Below are 18,048 nucleotides of genomic sequence, written 5' to 3'. Positions count from 1 at the left end.
CAGAGTAGCGACCCATACAAAGGCCACCCTCATCTACCAGTGTGCTTGCCTCTGTCCACTTTTCCTGTCTATAGAACCTGGCCGTTCGTGGCCAAGTGAGTGAGAAGGACTGCCAGGGCAGCGCAGCTCCCATTCACCCACCGGAGCTGGCGCCATCCTCATGTCACTGCAGTGCTCTGTTAAATCAGCTGCTCTGGGCTGCAATGGTCCAGAGCACTGTAGCGCCAGTGTGCAGCATGTAAGGCATTGGTGGTTCAGTGGTAGAATTCTCGCCTGCCACGCGGGAGGCCCGGGTTCGATTCCCGGCCAATGCATGAGCATTTTGCACATGTACCTTTCGTTGACTTTGAAGCATCGTGAAAAGGAAGAGATCAAACAAAAAAACAAGCCTTGATCGCCTTGCTTGCCTTATTTCTGCTACTAGCGATCACTCTGCTGATCCCTTTTAGTAGAAGGGGCCGCTGCGCCTTGACTGGAAGCAGGGCAATCTCAGATTATGCAAACAGCTCATAGAGGCCCAGCTCGAGTAGGTGCCAGTCTCACACGTCTGCAAAGGCCTTCAATGAGGCTTTCAGCAGAAGTCAAGAGTTTACGAGTGACCATTCGCATGGAACTGGCAGGTGTGTTAAATCAAGCGCTCTACCGCAGTAATGCTGCTTGTCAAGCATTGGTAGTTCAGTGGTAGAATTCTCGCTTCCCAAGGGGGAGGCCCGGGTTCGATTCCCGGCCAATGCATGGCACTTTTGTAGACGTGTCTCTTGATATTTTAAAAGGCATGGGAAAAGAAAAATGGAAACGGTAGATAAGATGATTGCATTGCTTGTCTGTTTTCTGCGCAAAGAAAGCACTCTGCTGCCCTCTTTTAGCAGAAGATGGAACTGCAGTTTCAACTTAAGGCGGGAAACCTTCTATTATGCAAATAATTCCCAGAAGACCCCAGAAGCCCAGATTGAAAGGGTGTCAGCCTCGTGTGGCTGCAAAGATATCCACTGAGTCCTGCAGTAGAAGTCTGGCTTTCCTGAGGCACGGTGCTCAGGGAACTGCACTCAGAGTAGCGACCCATACAAAGGCCACCCTCATCTACCAGTGTGCTTGCCTCTGTCCACTTTTCCTGTCTATAGAAACTGGCCGTTCGTGGCCGTTCGTGGCCAAGTGAGTGAGAAGGACTGCCAGGGCAGCGCAGCTCCCATTCACCCACCGGAGCTGGCGCCATCCTCATGTCACTGCAGTGCTCTGTTAAATCAGCTGCTCTGGGCTGCAATGCTCCAGAGCACTGTAGCGCCAGTGTGCAGCATGTAAGGCATTGGTGGTTCAGTGGTAGAATTCTCGCCTGCCACGCGGGAGGCCCGGGTTCGATTCCCGGCCAATGCATGAGCGTTTTGCACATGTACCTTTCGTTGACTTTGAAGCATCGTGAAAAGGAAGAGACGGAACAAAAAAACAAGCCTTGATCGCCTTGCTTGCCTTATTTCTGCTACTAGCGATCACTCTGCTGATCCCTTTTAGTAGAAGGGGCCGCTGCGCCTTGACTGGAAGCAGGGCAATCTCAGATTATGAAACAGCTCATAGAGGCCCAGCCCGAGTAGGTGCCAGTCTCACACGTCTGCAAAGGCCTTCAATGAGGCTTTCAGCAGAAGTCAAGAGTTTACGAGTGACCATTCGCATGGAACTGGCAGGTGTGTTAAATCAAGCGCTCTACCGCAGTAATGCTGCTTGTCAGGCATTGGTAGTTCAGTGGTAGAATTCTCGCTTCCCAAGCGGGAGGCCCGGGTTCGATTCCCGGCCAATGCATGGCACTTTTGTAGACGTGTCTCTTGATATTTTAAAAGGCATGGGAAAAGAAAAATGGAAACGTTAGATAAGATGATTGCATTGCTTGTCTGTTTTCTGCGCAAAGAAAGCACTCTGCTGCCCTCTTTTAGCAGAAGATGGAACTGCAGTTTCAACTTAAGGCGGGAAACCTTCTATTATGCAAATAATTCCCAGAAGACCCCAGAAGCCCAGATTGAAAGGGTGTCAGCCTCGTGTGGCTGCAAAGATATCCCCTGAGTCCTGCAGTAGAAGTCTGGCTTTCCTGAGGCACGGTGCTCAGGGAACTGCATCCAGAGTAGCGACCCATACAAAGGCCACCCTCATCTACCAGTGTGCTTGCCTCTGTCCACTTTTCCTGTCTATAGAACCTGGCCGTTCGTGGCCAAGTGAGTGAGAAGGACTGCCAGGGCAGCGCAGCTCCCATTCACCCACCGGAGCTGGCGCCATCCTCATGTCACTGCAGTGCTCTGTTAAATCAGCTGCTCTGGGCTGCAATGCTCCAGAGCACTGTAGCGCCAGTGTGCAGCATGTAAGGCATTGGTGGTTCAGTGGTAGAATTCTCGCCTGCCACGCGGGAGGCCCGGGTTCGATTCCCGGCCAATGCATGAGCGTTTTGCACATGTACCTTTCGTTGACTTTGAAGCATCGTGAAAAGGAAGAGACCGAACAAAAAAACAAGCCTTGATTGCCTTGCTTGCCTTATTTCTGCTACTAGCGATCACTCTGCTGATCCCTTTTAGTAGAAGGGGCCGCTGCGCCTTGACTGGAAGCAGGGCAATCTCAGATTATGCAAACAGCTCATAGAGGCCCAGCCCGAGTAGGTGCCAGTCTCACACGTCTGCAAAGGCCTTCAATGAGGCTTTCAGCAGAAGTCAAGAGTTTACGAGTGACCATTCGCATGGAACTGGCAGGTGTGTTAAATCAAGCGCTCTACCGCAGTAATGCTGCTTGTCAGGCATTGGTAGTTCAGTGGTAGAATTCTCGCTTCCCAAGCGGGAGGCCCGGGTTCGATTCCCGGCCAATGCATGGCACTTTTGTAGACGTGTCTCTTGATATTTTAAAAGGCATGGGAAAAGAAAAATGGAAACGGTAGATAAGATGATTGCATTGCTTGTCTGTTTTCTGCGCAAAGAAAGCACTCTGCTGCCCTCTTTTAGCAGAAGATGGAACTGCAGTTTCAACTTAAGGCGGGAAACCTTCTATTATGCAAATAATTCCCAGAAGACCCCAGAAGCCCAGATTGAAAGGGTGTCAGCCTCGTGTGGCTGCAAAGATATCCCCTGAGTCCTGCAGTAGAAGTCTGGCTTTCCTGAGGCACGGTGCTCAGGGAACTGCACTCAGAGTAGCGACCCATACAAAGGCCACCCTCATCTACCAGTGTGCTTGCCTCTGTCCACTTTTCCTGTCTATAGAACCTGGCCGTTCGTGGCCAAGTGAGTGAGAAGGACTGCCAGGGCAGCGCAGCTCCCATTCACCCACCGGAGCTGGCGCCATCCTCATGTCACTGCAGTGCTCTGTTAAATCAGCTGCTCTGGGCTGAAATGGTCCAGAGCACTGTAGCGCCAGTGTGCAGCATGTAAGGCATTGGTGGTTCAGTGGTAGAATTCTCGCCTGCCACGTGGGAGGCCTGGGTTCGATTCCCGGCCAATGCATGAGCGTTTTGCACATGTACCTTTCGTTGACTTTGAAGCATCGTGAAAAGGAAGAGATCAAACAAAAAAACAAGCCTTGATTGCCTTGCTTGCCTTATTTCTGCTACTAGCGATCACTCTGCTGATCCCTTTTAGTAGAAGGGGCCGCTGCGCCTTGACTGGAAGCAGGGCAATCTCAGATTATGCAAACAGCTCATAGAGGCCCAGCTCGAGTAGGTGCCAGTCTCACACGTCTGCAAAGGCCTTCAATGAGGCTTTCAGCAGAAGTCAAGAGTTTACGAGTGACCATTCGCATGGAACTGGCAGGTGTGTTAAATCAAGCGCTCTACCGCAGTAATGCTGCTTGTCAAGCATTGGTAGTTCAGTGGTAGAATTCTCGCTTCCCAAGCGGGAGGCCCGGGTTCGATTCCCGGCCAATGCATGGCACTTTTGTAGACGTGTCTCTTGATATTTTAAAAGGCATGGGAAAAGAAAAATGGAAACGGTAGATAAGATGATTGCATTGCTTGTCTGTTTTCTGCGCAAAGAAAGCACTCTGCTGCCCTCTTTTAGCAGAAGATGGAACTGCAGTTTCAACTTAAGGCGGGAAACCTTCTATTATGCAAATAATTCCCAGAAGACCCCAGAAGCCCAGACTGAAAGGGTGTCAGCCTCGTGTGGCTGCAAAGATATCCACTGAGTCCTGCAGTAGAAGTCTGGCTTTCCTGAGGCACGGTGCTCAGGGAACTGCACTCAGAGTAGCGACCCATACAAAGGCCACCCTCATCTACCAGTGTGCTTGCCTCTGTCCACTTTTCCTGTCTATAGAAACTGGCCGTTCGTGGCCGTTCGTGGCCAAGTGAGTGAGAAGGACTGCCAGGGCAGCGCAGCTCCCATTCACCCACCGGAGCTGGCGCCATCCTCATGTCACTGCAGTGCTCTGTTAAATCAGCTGCTCTGGGCTGCAATGGTCCAGAGCACTGTAGCGCCAGTGTGCAGCATGTAAGGCATTGGTGGTTCAGTGGTAGAATTCTCGCCTGCCACGCGGGAGGCCCGGGTTCGATTCCCGGCCAATGCATGAGCGTTTTGCACATGTACCTTTCGTTGACTTTGAAGCATCGTGAAAAGGAAGAGACCGAACAAAAAAACAAGCCTTGCTTGCCTTATTTCTGCTACTAGCGATCACTCTGCTGATCCCTTTTAGTAGAAGGGGCCGCTGCGCCTTGACTGGAAGCAGGGCAATCTCAGATTATGCAAACAGCTCATAGAGGCCCAGCCCGAGTAGGTGCCAGTCTCACACGTCTGCAAAGGCCTTCAATGAGGCTTTCAGCAGAAGTCAAGAGTTTACGAGTGACCATTCGCATGGAACTGGCAGGTGTGTTAAATCAAGCGCTCTACCGCAGTAATGCTGCTTGTCAGGCATTGGTAGTTCAGTGGTAGAATTCTCGCTTCCCAAGCGGGAGGCCCGGGTTCGATTCCCGGCCAATGCATGGCACTTTTGTAGACGTGTCTCTTGATATTTTAAAAGGCATGGGAAAAGAAAAATGGAAACGGTAGATAAGATGATTGCATTGCTTGTCTGTTTTCTGCGCAAAGAAAGCACTCTGCTGCCCTCTTTTAGCAGAAGATGGAACTGCAGTTTCAACTTAAGGCGGGAAACCTTCTATTATGCAAATAATTCCCAGAAGACCCCAGAAGCCCAGATTGAAAGGGTGTCAGCCTCGTGTGGCTGCAAAGATATCCCCTGAGTCCTGCGGTAGAAGTCTGGCTTTCCTGAGGCACGGTGCTCAGGGAACTGCACTCAGAGTAGCGACCCATACAAAGGCCACCCTCATCTACCAGTGTGCTTGCCTCTGTCCACTTTTCCTGTCTATAGAACCTGGCCGTTCGTGGCCGTTCTGCAAAGGCCTTCAATGAGGCTTTCAGCAGAAGTCAAGAGTTTACGAGTGACCATTCGCATGGAACTGGCAGGTGTGTTAAATCAAGCGCTCTACCGCAGTAATGCTGCTTGTCAGGCATGGGTAGTTCAGTGGTAGAATTCTCGCTTCCCAAGCGGGAGGCCCGGGTTCCATTCCTGGCCAATGCATGGCACTTTTGTAGACGTGTCTCTTGATATTTTAAAAGGCATGGGAAAAGAAAAATGGAAACGGTAGATAAGATGATTGCATTGCTTGTCTGTTTTCTGCGCAAAGAAAGCACTCTGCTGCCCTCTTTTAGCAGAAGATGGAACTGCAGTTTCAACTTAAGGCGGGAAACCTTCTATTATGCAAATAATTCCCAGAAGACCCCAGAAGCCCAGATTGAAAGGGTGTCAGCCTCGTGTGGCTGCAAAGATATCCCCTGAGTCCTGCAGTAGAAGTCTGGCTTTCCTGAGGCACGGTGCTCAGGGAACTGCATCCAGAGTAGCGACCCATACAAAGGCCACCCTCATCTACCAGTGTGCTTGCCTCTGTCCACTTTTCCTGTCTATAGAACCTGGCCGTTCGTGGCCAAGTGAGTGAGAAGGACTGCCAGGGCAGCGCAGCTCCCATTCACCCACCGGAGCTGGCGCCATCCTCATGTCACTGCAGTGCTCTGTTAAATCAGCTGCTCTGGGCTGCAATGCTCCAGAGCACTGTAGCGCCAGTGTGCAGCATGTAAGGCATTGGTGGTTCAGTGGTAGAATTCTCTCCTGCCACGCGGGAGGCCCGGGTTCGATTCCCGGCCAATGCATGAGCGTTTTGCACATGTACCTTTCGTTGACTTTGAAGCATCGTGAAAAGGAAGAGACGGAACAAAAAAACAAGCCTTGATTGCCTTGCTTGCCTTATTTCTGCTACTAGCGATCACTCTGCTGATCCCTTTTAGTAGAAGGGGCCGCTGCGCCTTGACTGGAAGCAGGGCAATCTCAGATTATGAAACAGCTCATAGAGGCCCAGCCCGAGTAGGTGCCAGTCTCACACGTCTGCAAAGGCCTTCAATGAGGCTTTCAGCAGAAGTCAAGAGTTTACGAGTGACCATTCGCATGGAACTGGCAGGTGTGTTAAATCAAGCGCTCTACCGCAGTAATGCTGCTTGTCAGGCATTGGTAGTTCAGTGGTAGAATTCTCGCTTCCCAAGCGGGAGGCCCGGGTTCGATTCCGGGCCAATGCATGGCACTTTTGTAGACGTGTCTCTTGATATTTTAAAAGGCATGGGAAAAGAAAAATGGAAACGTTAGATAAGATGATTGCATTGCTTGTCTGTTTTCTGCGCAAAGAAAGCACTCTGCTGCCCTCTTTTAGCAGAAGATGGAACTGCAGTTTCAACTTAAGGCGGGAAACCTTCTATTATGCAAATAATTCCCAGAAGACCCCAGAAGCCCAGATTGAAAGGGTGTCAGCCTCGTGTGGCTGCAAAGATATCCACTGAGTCCTGCAGTAGAAGTCTGGCTTTCCTGAGGCACGGTGCTCAGGGAACTGCACTCAGAGTAGCGACCCATACAAAGGCCACCCTCATCTACCAGTGTGCTTGCCTCTGTCCACTTTTCCTGTCTATAGAAACTGGCCGTTCGTGGCCGTTCTGCAAAGGCCTTCAATGAGGCTTTCAGCAGAAGTCAAGAGTTTACGAGTGACCATTCGCATGGAACTGGCAGGTGTGTTAAATCAAGCCCTCTACCGCAGTAATGCTGCTTGTCAGGCATTGGTAGTTCAGTGGTAGAATTCTCGCTTCCCAAGCGGGAGGCCCGGGTTCCATTCCTGGCCAATGCATGGCACTTTTGTAGACGTGTCTCTTGATATTTTAAAAGGCATGGGAAAAGAAAAATGGAAACGGTAGATAAGATGATTGCATTGCTTGTCTGTTTTCTGCGCAAAGAAAGCACTCTGCTGCCCTCTTTTAGCAGAAGATGGAACTGCAGTTTCAACTTAAGGCGGGAAACCTTCTATTATGCAAATAATTCCCAGAAGACCCCAGAAGCCCAGATTGAAAGGGTGTCAGCCTCGTGTGGCTGCAAAGATATCCCCTGAGTCCTGCGGTAGAAGTCTGGCTTTCCTGAGGCACGGTGCTCAGGGAACTGCATCCAGAGTAGCGACCCATACAAAGGCCACCCTCATCTACCAGTGTGCTTGCCTCTGTCCACTTTTCCTGTCTATAGAACCTGGCCGTTCGTGGCCAAGTGAGTGAGAAGGACTGCCAGGGCAGCGCAGCTCCCATTCACCCACCGGAGCTGGCGCCATCCTCATGTCACTGCAGTGCTCTGTTAAATCAGCTGCTCTGGGCTGCAATGGTCCAGAGCACTGTAGCGCCAGTGTGCAGCATGTAAGGCATTGGTGGTTCAGTGGTAGAATTCTCGCCTGCCACGCGGGAGGCCCGGGTTCGATTCCCGGCCAATGCATGAGCATTTTGCACATGTACCTTTCGTTGACTTTGAAGCATCGTGAAAAGGAAGAGATCAAACAAAAAAACAAGCCTTGATCGCCTTGCTTGCCTTATTTCTGCTACTAGCGATCACTCTGCTGATCCCTTTTAGTAGAAGGGGCCGCTGCGCCTTGACTGGAAGCAGGGCAATCTCAGATTATGCAAACAGCTCATAGAGGCCCAGCTCGAGTAGGTGCCAGTCTCACACGTCTGCAAAGGCCTTCAATGAGGCTTTCAGCAGAAGTCAAGAGTTTACGAGTGACCATTCGCATGGAACTGGCAGGTGTGTTAAATCAAGCGCTCTACCGCAGTAATGCTGCTTGTCAAGCATTGGTAGTTCAGTGGTAGAATTCTCGCTTCCCAAGGGGGAGGCCCGGGTTCGATTCCCGGCCAATGCATGGCACTTTTGTAGACGTGTCTCTTGATATTTTAAAAGGCATGGGAAAAGAAAAATGGAAACGGTAGATAAGATGATTGCATTGCTTGTCTGTTTTCTGCGCAAAGAAAGCACTCTGCTGCCCTCTTTTAGCAGAAGATGGAACTGCAGTTTCAACTTAAGGCGGGAAACCTTCTATTATGCAAATAATTCCCAGAAGACCCCAGAAGCCCAGATTGAAAGGGTGTCAGCCTCGTGTGGCTGCAAAGATATCCACTGAGTCCTGCAGTAGAAGTCTGGCTTTCCTGAGGCACGGTGCTCAGGGAACTGCACTCAGAGTAGCGACCCATACAAAGGCCACCCTCATCTACCAGTGTGCTTGCCTCTGTCCACTTTTCCTGTCTATAGAAACTGGCCGTTCGTGGCCGTTCGTGGCCAAGTGAGTGAGAAGGACTGCCAGGGCAGCGCAGCTCCCATTCACCCACCGGAGCTGGCGCCATCCTCATGTCACTGCAGTGCTCTGTTAAATCAGCTGCTCTGGGCTGCAATGCTCCAGAGCACTGTAGCGCCAGTGTGCAGCATGTAAGGCATTGGTGGTTCAGTGGTAGAATTCTCGCCTGCCACGCGGGAGGCCCGGGTTCGATTCCCGGCCAATGCATGAGCGTTTTGCACATGTACCTTTCGTTGACTTTGAAGCATCGTGAAAAGGAAGAGACGGAACAAAAAAACAAGCCTTGATCGCCTTGCTTGCCTTATTTCTGCTACTAGCGATCACTCTGCTGATCCCTTTTAGTAGAAGGGGCCGCTGCGCCTTGACTGGAAGCAGGGCAATCTCAGATTATGAAACAGCTCATAGAGGCCCAGCCCGAGTAGGTGCCAGTCTCACACGTCTGCAAAGGCCTTCAATGAGGCTTTCAGCAGAAGTCAAGAGTTTACGAGTGACCATTCGCATGGAACTGGCAGGTGTGTTAAATCAAGCGCTCTACCGCAGTAATGCTGCTTGTCAGGCATTGGTAGTTCAGTGGTAGAATTCTCGCTTCCCAAGCGGGAGGCCCGGGTTCGATTCCCGGCCAATGCATGGCACTTTTGTAGACGTGTCTCTTGATATTTTAAAAGGCATGGGAAAAGAAAAATGGAAACGTTAGATAAGATGATTGCATTGCTTGTCTGTTTTCTGCGCAAAGAAAGCACTCTGCTGCCCTCTTTTAGCAGAAGATGGAACTGCAGTTTCAACTTAAGGCGGGAAACCTTCTATTATGCAAATAATTCCCAGAAGACCCCAGAAGCCCAGATTGAAAGGGTGTCAGCCTCGTGTGGCTGCAAAGATATCCCCTGAGTCCTGCAGTAGAAGTCTGGCTTTCCTGAGGCACGGTGCTCAGGGAACTGCATCCAGAGTAGCGACCCATACAAAGGCCACCCTCATCTACCAGTGTGCTTGCCTCTGTCCACTTTTCCTGTCTATAGAACCTGGCCGTTCGTGGCCAAGTGAGTGAGAAGGACTGCCAGGGCAGCGCAGCTCCCATTCACCCACCGGAGCTGGCGCCATCCTCATGTCACTGCAGTGCTCTGTTAAATCAGCTGCTCTGGGCTGCAATGCTCCAGAGCACTGTAGCGCCAGTGTGCAGCATGTAAGGCATTGGTGGTTCAGTGGTAGAATTCTCGCCTGCCACGCGGGAGGCCCGGGTTCGATTCCCGGCCAATGCATGAGCGTTTTGCACATGTACCTTTCGTTGACTTTGAAGCATCGTGAAAAGGAAGAGACCGAACAAAAAAACAAGCCTTGATTGCCTTGCTTGCCTTATTTCTGCTACTAGCGATCACTCTGCTGATCCCTTTTAGTAGAAGGGGCCGCTGCGCCTTGACTGGAAGCAGGGCAATCTCAGATTATGCAAACAGCTCATAGAGGCCCAGCCCGAGTAGGTGCCAGTCTCACACGTCTGCAAAGGCCTTCAATGAGGCTTTCAGCAGAAGTCAAGAGTTTACGAGTGACCATTCGCATGGAACTGGCAGGTGTGTTAAATCAAGCGCTCTACCGCAGTAATGCTGCTTGTCAGGCATTGGTAGTTCAGTGGTAGAATTCTCGCTTCCCAAGCGGGAGGCCCGGGTTCGATTCCCGGCCAATGCATGGCACTTTTGTAGACGTGTCTCTTGATATTTTAAAAGGCATGGGAAAAGAAAAATGGAAACGGTAGATAAGATGATTGCATTGCTTGTCTGTTTTCTGCGCAAAGAAAGCACTCTGCTGCCCTCTTTTAGCAGAAGATGGAACTGCAGTTTCAACTTAAGGCGGGAAACCTTCTATTATGCAAATAATTCCCAGAAGACCCCAGAAGCCCAGATTGAAAGGGTGTCAGCCTCGTGTGGCTGCAAAGATATCCCCTGAGTCCTGCAGTAGAAGTCTGGCTTTCCTGAGGCACGGTGCTCAGGGAACTGCACTCAGAGTAGCGACCCATACAAAGGCCACCCTCATCTACCAGTGTGCTTGCCTCTGTCCACTTTTCCTGTCTATAGAACCTGGCCGTTCGTGGCCAAGTGAGTGAGAAGGACTGCCAGGGCAGCGCAGCTCCCATTCACCCACCGGAGCTGGCGCCATCCTCATGTCACTGCAGTGCTCTGTTAAATCAGCTGCTCTGGGCTGCAATGGTCCAGAGCACTGTAGCGCCAGTGTGCAGCATGTAAGGCATTGGTGGTTCAGTGGTAGAATTCTCGCCTGCCACGTGGGAGGCCCGGGTTCGATTCCCGGCCAATGCATGAGCGTTTTGCACATGTACCTTTCGTTGACTTTGAAGCATCGTGAAAAGGAAGAGATCAAACAAAAAAACAAGCCTTGATTGCCTTGCTTGCCTTATTTCTGCTACTAGCGATCACTCTGCTGATCCCTTTTAGTAGAAGGGGCCGCTGCGCCTTGACTGGAAGCAGGGCAATCTCAGATTATGCAAACAGCTCATAGAGGCCCAGCTCGAGTAGGTGCCAGTCTCACACGTCTGCAAAGGCCTTCAATGAGGCTTTCAGCAGAAGTCAAGAGTTTACGAGTGACCATTCGCATGGAACTGGCAGGTGTGTTAAATCAAGCGCTCTACCGCAGTAATGCTGCTTGTCAAGCATTGGTAGTTCAGTGGTAGAATTCTCGCTTCCCAAGCGGGAGGCCCGGGTTCGATTCCCGGCCAATGCATGGCACTTTTGTAGACGTGTCTCTTGATATTTTAAAAGGCATGGGAAAAGAAAAATGGAAACGGTAGATAAGATGATTGCATTGCTTGTCTGTTTTCTGCGCAAAGAAAGCACTCTGCTGCCCTCTTTTAGCAGAAGATGGAACTGCAGTTTCAACTTAAGGCGGGAAACCTTCTATTATGCAAATAATTCCCAGAAGACCCCAGAAGCCCAGACTGAAAGGGTGTCAGCCTCGTGTGGCTGCAAAGATATCCACTGAGTCCTGCAGTAGAAGTCTGGCTTTCCTGAGGCACGGTGCTCAGGGAACTGCACTCAGAGTAGCGACCCATACAAAGGCCACCCTCATCTACCAGTGTGCTTGCCTCTGTCCACTTTTCCTGTCTATAGAAACTGGCCGTTCGTGGCCGTTCGTGGCCAAGTGAGTGAGAAGGACTGCCAGGGCAGCGCAGCTCCCATTCACCCACCGGAGCTGGCGCCATCCTCATGTCACTGCAGTGCTCTGTTAAATCAGCTGCTCTGGGCTGCAATGGTCCAGAGCACTGTAGCGCCAGTGTGCAGCATGTAAGGCATTGGTGGTTCAGTGGTAGAATTCTCGCCTGCCACGCGGGAGGCCCGGGTTCGATTCCCGGCCAATGCATGAGCGTTTTGCACATGTACCTTTCGTTGACTTTGAAGCATCGTGAAAAGGAAGAGACCGAACAAAAAAACAAGCCTTGCTTGCCTTATTTCTGCTACTAGCGATCACTCTGCTGATCCCTTTTAGTAGAAGGGGCCGCTGCGCCTTGACTGGAAGCAGGGCAATCTCAGATTATGCAAACAGCTCATAGAGGCCCAGCCCGAGTAGGTGCCAGTCTCACACGTCTGCAAAGGCCTTCAATGAGGCTTTCAGCAGAAGTCAAGAGTTTACGAGTGACCATTCGCATGGAACTGGCAGGTGTGTTAAATCAAGCGCTCTACCGCAGTAATGCTGCTTGTCAGGCATTGGTAGTTCAGTGGTAGAATTCTCGCTTCCCAAGCGGGAGGCCCGGGTTCGATTCCCGGCCAATGCATGGCACTTTTGTAGACGTGTCTCTTGATATTTTAAAAGGCATGGGAAAAGAAAAATGGAAACGGTAGATAAGATGATTGCATTGCTTGTCTGTTTTCTGCGCAAAGAAAGCACTCTGCTGCCCTCTTTTAGCAGAAGATGGAACTGCAGTTTCAACTTAAGGCGGGAAACCTTCTATTATGCAAATAATTCCCAGAAGACCCCAGAAGCCCAGATTGAAAGGGTGTCAGCCTCGTGTGGCTGCAAAGATATCCCCTGAGTCCTGCGGTAGAAGTCTGGCTTTCCTGAGGCACGGTGCTCAGGGAACTGCACTCAGAGTAGCGACCCATACAAAGGCCACCCTCATCTACCAGTGTGCTTGCCTCTGTCCACTTTTCCTGTCTATAGAACCTGGCCGTTCGTGGCCGTTCTGCAAAGGCCTTCAATGAGGCTTTCAGCAGAAGTCAAGAGTTTACGAGTGACCATTCGCATGGAACTGGCAGGTGTGTTAAATCAAGCGCTCTACCGCAGTAATGCTGCTTGTCAGGCATTGGTAGTTCAGTGGTAGAATTCTCGCTTCCCAAGCGGGAGGCCCGGGTTCCATTCCTGGCCAATGCATGGCACTTTTGTAGACGTTTCTCTTGATATTTTAAAAGGCATGGGAAAAGAAAAATGGAAACGGTAGATAAGATGATTGCATTGCTTGTCTGTTTTCTGCGCAAAGAAAGCACTCTGCTGCCCTCTTTTAGCAGAAGATGGAACTGCAGTTTCAACTTAAGGCGGGAAACCTTCTATTATGCAAATAATTCCCAGAAGACCCCAGAAGCCCAGATTGAAAGGGTGTCAGCCTCGTGTGGCTGCAAAGATATCCCCTGAGTCCTGCGGTAGAAGTCTGGCTTTCCTGAGGCACGGTGCTCAGGGAACTGCATCCAGAGTAGCGACCCATACAAAGGCCACCCTCATCTACCAGTGTGCTTGCCTCTGTCCACTTTTCCTGTCTATAGAACCTGGCCGTTCGTGGCCAAGTGAGTGAGAAGGACTGCCAGGGCAGCGCAGCTCCCATTCACCCACCGGAGCTGGCGCCATCCTCATGTCACTGCAGTGCTCTGTTAAATCAGCTGCTCTGGGCTGCAATGCTCCAGAGCACTGTAGCGCCAGTGTGCAGCATGTAAGGCATTGGTGGTTCAGTGGTAGAATTCTCGCCTGCCACGCGGGAGGCCCGGGTTCGATTCCCGGCCAATGCATGAGCGTTTTGCACATGTACCTTTCGTTGACTTTGAAGCATCGTGAAAAGGAAGAGACGGAACAAAAAAACAAGCCTTGATTGCCTTGCTTGCCTTATTTCTGCTACTAGCGATCACTCTGCTGATCCCTTTTAGTAGAAGGGGCCGCTGCGCCTTGACTGGAAGCAGGGCAATCTCAGATTATGAAACAGCTCATAGAGGCCCAGCCCGAGTAGGTGCCAGTCTCACACGTCTGCAAAGGCCTTCAATGAGGCTTTCAGCAGAAGTCAAGAGTTTACGAGTGACCATTCGCATGGAACTGGCAGGTGTGTTAAATCAAGCGCTCTACCGCAGTAATGCTGCTTGTCAGGCATTGGTAGTTCAGTGGTAGAATTCTCGCTTCCCAAGCGGGAGGCCCGGGTTCGATTCCCGGCCAATGCATGGCACTTTTGTAGACGTGTCTCTTGATATTTTAAAAGGCATGGGAAAAGAAAAATGGAAACGTTAGATAAGATGATTGCATTGCTTGTCTGTTTTCTGCGCAAAGAAAGCACTCTGCTGCCCTCTTTTAGCAGAAGATGGAACTGCAGTTTCAACTTAAGGCGGGAAACCTTCTATTATGCAAATAATTCCCAGAAGACCCCAGAAGCCCAGATTGAAAGGGTGTCAGCCTCGTGTGGCTGCAAAGATATCCACTGAGTCCTGCAGTAGAAGTCTGGCTTTCCTGAGGCACGGTGCTCAGGGAACTGCACTCAGAGTAGCGACCCATACAAAGGCCACCCTCATCTACCAGTGTGCTTGCCTCTGTCCACTTTTCCTGTCTATAGAAACTGGCCGTTCGTGGCCGTTCTGCAAAGGCCTTCAATGAGGCTTTCAGCAGAAGTCAAGAGTTTACGAGTGACCATTCGCATGGAACTGGCAGGTGTGTTAAATCAAGCGCTCTACCGCAGTAATGCTGCTTGTCAGGCATTGGTAGTTCAGTGGTAGAATTCTCGCTTCCCAAGCGGGAGGCCCGGGTTCCATTCCTGGCCAATGCATGGCACTTTTGTAGACGTGTCTCTTGATATTTTAAAAGGCATGGGAAAAGAAAAATGGAAACGGTAGATAAGATGATTGCATTGCTTGTCTGTTTTCTGCGCAAAGAAAGCACTCTGCTGCCCTCTTTTAGCAGAAGATGGAACTGCAGTTTCAACTTAAGGCGGGAAACCTTCTATTATGCAAATAATTCCCAGAAGACCCCAGAAGCCCAGATTGAAAGGGTGTCAGCCTCGTGTGGCTGCAAAGATATCCCCTGAGTCCTGCGGTAGAAGTCTGGCTTTCCTGAGGCACGGTGCTCAGGGAACTGCATCCAGAGTAGCGACCCATACAAAGGCCACCCTCATCTACCAGTGTGCTTGCCTCTGTCCACTTTTCCTGTCTATAGAACCTGGCCGTTCGTGGCCAAGTGAGTGAGAAGGACTGCCAGGGCAGCGCAGCTCCCATTCACCCACCGGAGCTGGCGCCATCCTCATGTCACTGCAGTGCTCTGTTAAATCAGCTGCTCTGGGCTGCAATGGTCCAGAGCACTGTAGCGCCAGTGTGCAGCATGTAAGGCATTGGTGGTTCAGTGGTAGAATTCTCGCCTGCCACGCGGGAGGCCCGGGTTCGATTCCCGGCCAATGCATGAGCATTTTGCACATGTACCTTTCGTTGACTTTGAAGCATCGTGAAAAGGAAGAGATCAAACAAAAAAACAAGCCTTGATCGCCTTGCTTGCCTTATTTCTGCTACTAGCGATCACTCTGCTGATCCCTTTTAGTAGAAGGGGCCGCTGCGCCTTGACTGGAAGCAGGGCAATCTCAGATTATGCAAACAGCTCATAGAGGCCCAGCCCGAGTAGGTGCCAGTCTCACACGTCTGCAAAGGCCTTCAATGAGGCTTTCAGCAGAAGTCAAGAGTTTACGAGTGACCATTCGCATGGAACTGGCAGGTGTGTTAAATCAAGCGCTCTACCGCAGTAATGCTGCTTGTCAAGCATTGGTAGTTCAGTGGTAGAATTCTCGCTTCCCAAGGGGGAGGCCCGGGTTCGATTCCCGGCCAATGCATGGCACTTTTGTAGACGTGTCTCTTGATATTTTAAAAGGCATGGGAAAAGAAAAATGGAAACGGTAGATAAGATGATTGCATTGCTTGTCTGTTTTCTGCGCAAAGAAAGCACTCTGCTGCCCTCTTTTAGCAGAAGATGGAACTGCAGTTTCAACTTAAGGCGGGAAACCTTCTATTATGCAAATAATTCCCAGAAGACCCCAGAAGCCCAGATTGAAAGGGTGTCAGCCTCGTGTGGCTGCAAAGATATCCACTGAGTCCTGCAGTAGAAGTCTGGCTTTCCTGAGGCACGGTGCTCAGGGAACTGCACTCAGAGTAGCGACCCATACAAAGGCCACCCTCATCTACCAGTGTGCTTGCCTCTGTCCACTTTTCCTGTCTATAGAAACTGGCCGTTCGTGGCCGTTCGTGGCCAAGTGAGTGAGAAGGACTGCCAGGGCAGCGCAGCTCCCATTCACCCACCGGAGCTGGCGCCATCCTCATGTCACTGCAGTGCTCTGTTAAATCAGCTGCTCTGGGCTGCAATGCTCCAGAGCACTGTAGCGCCAGTGTGCAGCATGTAAGGCATTGGTGGTTCAGTGGTAGAATTCTCGCCTGCCACGCGGGAGGCCCGGGTTCGATTCCCGGCCAATGCATGAGCGTTTTGCACATGTACCTTTCGTTGACTTTGAAGCATCGTGAAAAGGAAGAGACGGAACAAAAAAACAAGCCTTGATCGCCTTGCTTGCCTTATTTCTGCTACTAGCGATCACTCTGCTGATCCCTTTTAGTAGAAGGGGCCGCTGCGCCTTGACTGGAAGCAGGGCAATCTCAGATTATGAAACAGCTCATAGAGGCCCAGCCCGAGTAGGTGCCAGTCTCACACGTCTGCAAAGGCCTTCAATGAGGCTTTCAGCAGAAGTCAAGAGTTTACGAGTGACCATTCGCATGGAACTGGCAGGTGTGTTAAATCAAGCGCTCTACCGCAGTAATGCTGCTTGTCAGGCATTGGTAGTTCAGTGGTAGAATTCTCGCTTCCCAAGCGGGAGGCCCGGGTTCGATTCCCGGCCAATGCATGGCACTTTTGTAGACGTGTCTCTTGATATTTTAAAAGGCATGGGAAAAGAAAAATGGAAACGTTAGATAAGATGATTGCATTGCTTGTCTGTTTTCTGCGCAAAGAAAGCACTCTGCTGCCCTCTTTTAGCAGAAGATGGAACTGCAGTTTCAACTTAAGGCGGGAAACCTTCTATTATGCAAATAATTCCCAGAAGACCCCAGAAGCCCAGATTGAAAGGGTGTCAGCCTCGTGTGGCTGCAAAGATATCCCCTGAGTCCTGCAGTAGAAGTCTGGCTTTCCTGAGGCACGGTGCTCAGGGAACTGCATCCAGAGTAGCGACCCATACAAAGGCCACCCTCATCTACCAGTGTGCTTGCCTCTGTCCACTTTTCCTGTCTATAGAACCTGGCCGTTCGTGGCCAAGTGAGTGAGAAGGACTGCCAGGGCAGCGCAGCTCCCATTCACCCACCGGAGCTGGCGCCATCCTCATGTCACTGCAGTGCTCTGTTAAATCAGCTGCTCTGGGCTGCAATGCTCCAGAGCACTGTAGCGCCAGTGTGCAGCATGTAAGGCATTGGTGGTTCAGTGGTAGAATTCTCGCCTGCCACGCGGGAGGCCCGGGTTCGATTCCCGGCCAATGCATGAGCGTTTTGCACATGTACCTTTCGTTGACTTTGAAGCATCGTGAAAAGGAAGAGACCGAACAAAAAAACAAGCCTTGATTGCCTTGCTTGCCTTATTTCTGCTACTAGCGATCACTCTGCTGATCCCTTTTAGTAGAAGGGGCCGCTGCGCCTTGACTGGAAGCAGGGCAATCTCAGATTATGCAAACAGCTCATAGAGGCCCAGCCCGAGTAGGTGCCAGTCTCACACGTCTGCAAAGGCCTTCAATGAGGCTTTCAGCAGAAGTCAAGAGTTTACAAGTGACCATTCGCATGGAACTGGCAGGTGTGTTAAATCAAGCGCTCTACCGCAGTAATGCTGCTTGTCAGGCATTGGTAGTTCAGTGGTAGAATTCTCGCTTCCCAAGCGGGAGGCCCGGGTTCGATTCCCGGCCAATGCATGGCACTTTTGTAGACGTGTCTCTTGATATTTTAAAAGGCATGGGAAAAGAAAAATGGAAACGGTAGATAAGATGATTGCATTGCTTGTCTGTTTTCTGCGCAAAGAAAGCACTCTGCTGCCCTCTTTTAGCAGAAGATGGAACTGCAGTTTCAACTTAAGGCGGGAAACCTTCTATTATGCAAATAATTCCCAGAAGACCCCAGAAGCCCAGATTGAAAGGGTGTCAGCCTCGTGTGGCTGCA

General features: G+C 50.8%; 23 non-coding genes across 23 annotated transcripts; all 23 read left to right on the top strand.

Moving 5' to 3' along the window:
* Positions 1 to 243: 243 nt before the first annotated feature.
* On the top strand, positions 244 to 314 carry TRNAG-GCC (transfer RNA glycine (anticodon GCC)). Its single transcript has one exon. It is a non-coding gene; the product is annotated as a tRNA-Gly (tRNA).
* Positions 315 to 1,300: 986 nt separating this feature from the next.
* Positions 1,301 to 1,371, top strand: TRNAG-GCC (transfer RNA glycine (anticodon GCC)). Its single transcript has one exon. It is a non-coding gene; the product is annotated as a tRNA-Gly (tRNA).
* Positions 1,372 to 1,720: 349 nt separating this feature from the next.
* On the top strand, positions 1,721 to 1,791 carry TRNAG-CCC (transfer RNA glycine (anticodon CCC)). Its single transcript has one exon. It is a non-coding gene; the product is annotated as a tRNA-Gly (tRNA).
* A 555-nt stretch (positions 1,792 to 2,346) lies between these two features.
* On the top strand, positions 2,347 to 2,417 carry TRNAG-GCC (transfer RNA glycine (anticodon GCC)). The gene has a single exon. It is a non-coding gene; the product is annotated as a tRNA-Gly (tRNA).
* A 350-nt stretch (positions 2,418 to 2,767) lies between these two features.
* Positions 2,768 to 2,838, top strand: TRNAG-CCC (transfer RNA glycine (anticodon CCC)). The gene has a single exon. It is a non-coding gene; the product is annotated as a tRNA-Gly (tRNA).
* Positions 2,839 to 3,814: 976 nt separating this feature from the next.
* Positions 3,815 to 3,885, top strand: TRNAG-CCC (transfer RNA glycine (anticodon CCC)). Its single transcript has one exon. It is a non-coding gene; the product is annotated as a tRNA-Gly (tRNA).
* Positions 3,886 to 4,450: 565 nt separating this feature from the next.
* On the top strand, positions 4,451 to 4,521 carry TRNAG-GCC (transfer RNA glycine (anticodon GCC)). The gene has a single exon. It is a non-coding gene; the product is annotated as a tRNA-Gly (tRNA).
* A 341-nt stretch (positions 4,522 to 4,862) lies between these two features.
* On the top strand, positions 4,863 to 4,933 carry TRNAG-CCC (transfer RNA glycine (anticodon CCC)). The gene has a single exon. It is a non-coding gene; the product is annotated as a tRNA-Gly (tRNA).
* Positions 4,934 to 7,726: 2,793 nt separating this feature from the next.
* Positions 7,727 to 7,797, top strand: TRNAG-GCC (transfer RNA glycine (anticodon GCC)). The gene has a single exon. It is a non-coding gene; the product is annotated as a tRNA-Gly (tRNA).
* Positions 7,798 to 8,783: 986 nt separating this feature from the next.
* On the top strand, positions 8,784 to 8,854 carry TRNAG-GCC (transfer RNA glycine (anticodon GCC)). The gene has a single exon. It is a non-coding gene; the product is annotated as a tRNA-Gly (tRNA).
* A 349-nt stretch (positions 8,855 to 9,203) lies between these two features.
* TRNAG-CCC (transfer RNA glycine (anticodon CCC)) lies at positions 9,204 to 9,274 on the top strand. The gene has a single exon. It is a non-coding gene; the product is annotated as a tRNA-Gly (tRNA).
* A 555-nt stretch (positions 9,275 to 9,829) lies between these two features.
* Positions 9,830 to 9,900, top strand: TRNAG-GCC (transfer RNA glycine (anticodon GCC)). Its single transcript has one exon. It is a non-coding gene; the product is annotated as a tRNA-Gly (tRNA).
* Positions 9,901 to 10,250: 350 nt separating this feature from the next.
* TRNAG-CCC (transfer RNA glycine (anticodon CCC)) lies at positions 10,251 to 10,321 on the top strand. Its single transcript has one exon. It is a non-coding gene; the product is annotated as a tRNA-Gly (tRNA).
* A 976-nt stretch (positions 10,322 to 11,297) lies between these two features.
* Positions 11,298 to 11,368, top strand: TRNAG-CCC (transfer RNA glycine (anticodon CCC)). Its single transcript has one exon. It is a non-coding gene; the product is annotated as a tRNA-Gly (tRNA).
* A 565-nt stretch (positions 11,369 to 11,933) lies between these two features.
* TRNAG-GCC (transfer RNA glycine (anticodon GCC)) lies at positions 11,934 to 12,004 on the top strand. The gene has a single exon. It is a non-coding gene; the product is annotated as a tRNA-Gly (tRNA).
* Positions 12,005 to 12,345: 341 nt separating this feature from the next.
* TRNAG-CCC (transfer RNA glycine (anticodon CCC)) lies at positions 12,346 to 12,416 on the top strand. Its single transcript has one exon. It is a non-coding gene; the product is annotated as a tRNA-Gly (tRNA).
* A 1,151-nt stretch (positions 12,417 to 13,567) lies between these two features.
* On the top strand, positions 13,568 to 13,638 carry TRNAG-GCC (transfer RNA glycine (anticodon GCC)). The gene has a single exon. It is a non-coding gene; the product is annotated as a tRNA-Gly (tRNA).
* Positions 13,639 to 13,987: 349 nt separating this feature from the next.
* TRNAG-CCC (transfer RNA glycine (anticodon CCC)) lies at positions 13,988 to 14,058 on the top strand. The gene has a single exon. It is a non-coding gene; the product is annotated as a tRNA-Gly (tRNA).
* Positions 14,059 to 15,209: 1,151 nt separating this feature from the next.
* Positions 15,210 to 15,280, top strand: TRNAG-GCC (transfer RNA glycine (anticodon GCC)). The gene has a single exon. It is a non-coding gene; the product is annotated as a tRNA-Gly (tRNA).
* A 986-nt stretch (positions 15,281 to 16,266) lies between these two features.
* On the top strand, positions 16,267 to 16,337 carry TRNAG-GCC (transfer RNA glycine (anticodon GCC)). The gene has a single exon. It is a non-coding gene; the product is annotated as a tRNA-Gly (tRNA).
* Positions 16,338 to 16,686: 349 nt separating this feature from the next.
* On the top strand, positions 16,687 to 16,757 carry TRNAG-CCC (transfer RNA glycine (anticodon CCC)). Its single transcript has one exon. It is a non-coding gene; the product is annotated as a tRNA-Gly (tRNA).
* Positions 16,758 to 17,312: 555 nt separating this feature from the next.
* Positions 17,313 to 17,383, top strand: TRNAG-GCC (transfer RNA glycine (anticodon GCC)). Its single transcript has one exon. It is a non-coding gene; the product is annotated as a tRNA-Gly (tRNA).
* A 350-nt stretch (positions 17,384 to 17,733) lies between these two features.
* On the top strand, positions 17,734 to 17,804 carry TRNAG-CCC (transfer RNA glycine (anticodon CCC)). The gene has a single exon. It is a non-coding gene; the product is annotated as a tRNA-Gly (tRNA).
* The last annotated feature ends 244 nt before the right edge of the window (positions 17,805 to 18,048 follow it).

The sequence above is a fragment of the Ambystoma mexicanum genome, chromosome 1p (genome assembly GCF_040938575.1).
Source record: "Ambystoma mexicanum isolate Mex_15411 chromosome 1p, UKY_AmexF1_1, whole genome shotgun sequence".
Taxonomy (NCBI): domain Eukaryota; kingdom Metazoa; phylum Chordata; class Amphibia; order Caudata; family Ambystomatidae; genus Ambystoma; species Ambystoma mexicanum.
This window is presented reverse-complemented; position numbering and strand designations above follow the sequence as displayed.